Source organism: Pantherophis guttatus, unplaced genomic scaffold (genome assembly GCF_059756535.1).
Source record: "Pantherophis guttatus breed Tessera unplaced genomic scaffold, ASM5975653v1 scaffold_22, whole genome shotgun sequence".
In the NCBI taxonomy this organism is placed as follows: Eukaryota; Metazoa; Chordata; class Lepidosauria; order Squamata; family Colubridae; genus Pantherophis; species Pantherophis guttatus.
Window position 1 is genome coordinate 162,501 of NW_028269837.1, and position 2,500 is coordinate 165,000.

Sequence of the window (2,500 nt, forward strand, 5' to 3'; positions counted from 1 at the left end):
CCGGGGCCCGGCGCTGGCACCGAGGCGAAGGGGGAGGTCCCCGACCGAGGCCCGCGGCGCCGGAGCCGGGATCCCGTACCTCCATCGCGGCGGGGGAAACGGAAAGACTGACCCGGCCGAGGCCCCGGTAGACCGGGACGGCTGCCGGGCGCGGGCACCCCCGGGGCCCGGCGCTGGCACCGAGGCGAAGGGGGAGGTCCCCGACCGAGGCCCGCGGCGCCGGAGCCGGGATCCCGTACCTCCATCGCGGCGGGGGAAACGGAAAGACTGACCCGGCCGAGGCCACGGTAGACCGGGACGGCTGCCGGGCGCGGGCACCCCCGGGGCCCGGCGCTGGCAACGAGGCGAAGGGGGAGGTCCCCGACCGAGGCCCGCGGCGCCGGAGCCGGGATCCCGTACCTCCATCGCGGCGGGGGAAACGGAAAGACTGACCCGGCCGAGGCCCCGGTAGACCGGGACGGCTGCCGGGCGCGGGCACCCCCGGGGCCCGGCGCTGGCACCGAGGCGAAGGGGGAGGTCCCCGACCGAGGCCCGCGGCGCCGGAGCCGGGATCCCGTACCTCCATCGCGGCGGGGGAAACGGAAAGACTGACCCGGCCGAGGCCCCGGTAGACCGGGACGGCTGCCGGGCGCGGGCACCCCCGGGGCCCGGCGCTGGCACCGAGGCGAAGGGGGAGGTCCCCGACCGAGGCCCGCGGCGCCGGAGCCGGGATCCCGTACCTCCATCGCGGCGGGGGAAACGGAAAGACTGACCCGGCCGAGGCCACGGTAGATCGGGACGGCTGCCGGGCGCGGGCACCCCCGGGGCCCGGCGCTGGCAACGAGGCGAAGGGGGAGGTCCCCGACCGAGGCCCGCGGCGCCGGAGCCGGGATCCCGTACCTCCATCGCGGCGGGGGAAACGGAAAGACTGACCCGGCCGAGGCCCCGGTAGACCGGGACGGCTGCCGGGCGCGGGCACCCCCGGGGCCCGGCGCTGGCAACGAGGCGAAGGGGGAGGTCCCCGACCGAGGCCCGCGGCGCCGGAGCCGGGATCCCGTACCTCCATCGCGGCGGGGGAAACGGAAAGTGATGCGGCCGGGGCCCCGGTAGACCCGGCCGTCTCCCCGGCGCGGGCACCCCCGGGACCCGGCGCGGGCACCGAGGCGACGGCGGGGGTCCCCGACCGAGGCTCGCGGCGCCGGACCCGGGATCCCGTACCTCCATCGCGGCGGGGGAAACGGAAAGTGATCCGGCCGGGGCCCCGGTAGACCCGGCCGTCTCCCCGGCGCGGGCACCCCCGGGGCCCGGCGCTGGCACCGAGGCGAAGGGGGAGGTCCCCGACCGAGGCCCGCGGCGCCGGAGCCGGGATCCCGTACCTCCATCGCGGCGGGGGAAACGGAAAGACTGACCCGGCCGAGGCCCCGGTAGACCGGGACGGCTGCCGGGCGCGGGCACCCCCGGGGCCCGGCGCTGGCACCGAGGCGAAGGGGGAGGTCCCCGACCGAGGCCCGCGGCGCCGGAGCCGGGATCCCGTACCTCCATCGCGGCGGGGGAAACGGAAAGTGATCCGGCCGGGGCCCCGGTAGACCCGGCCGTCTCCCCGGCGCGGGCACCCCCGGGGCCCGGCGCTGGCACCGAGGCGAAGGGGGAGGTCCCCGACCGAGGCTCGCGGCGCCGGAGCCGGGATCCCGTACCTCCATCGCGGCGGGGGAAACGGAAAGACTGATCCGGCCGAGGCCCCGGTAGACCCGGCCGTCTCCCCGGCGCGGGCACCCCCGGGGCCCGGCGCGGGCACCGAGGCGAAGGGGGAGGTCCCCGACCGAGGCCCGCGGCGCCGGAGCCGGGATCCCGTACCTCCATCGCGGCGGGGGAAACGGAAAGTGATCCGGCCGGGGCCCCGGTAGACCCGGCCGTCTCCCCGGCGCGGGCACCCCCGGGGCCCGGCGCTGGCACCGAGGCGAAGGGGGAGGTCCCCGACCGAGGCTCGCGGCGCCGGAGCCGGGATCCCGTACCTCCATCGCGGCGGGGGAAACGGAAAGACTGATCCGGCCGAGGCCCCGGTAGACCGGGACGGATGCCGGGCGCGGGCACCCCCGGGGCCCGGCGCTGTCACCGAGGCGACGGCGGGGGTCCCCGACCGAGGCCCGCGGCGCCGGAGCCGGGATCCCCTAGTTCCATCGCGGCGGGGGAAACGGAAAGAGTGATCCGGCCGGGGCCCCGGTAAGCCGGACCCGCCCAAGGCCGTCCCGGTAGACCCGGCCGTCTGCCCGGCGCGGGCACCCCCGGGGCCCGGCGCGGGCACCGACGCGACGGCGGGGGTCCCCGACCGAGGCCCGCGGCCCCGGAGCCGGGATCCCCTTCCGCCCCGCCGGGCTCGCCGGGCCCCTGAGCGGTGGACCGGCGGCTCTCCCTGGCCGGGGCCCGGCTGCGCCAAAGTGGAGCGTTCCCACCCCGGTCTACTCCGAAGGCGGCGAGGGGAGAGAGTCGGCGGGCCCGGCCGGCGTCGGCATCCGGGACTCCC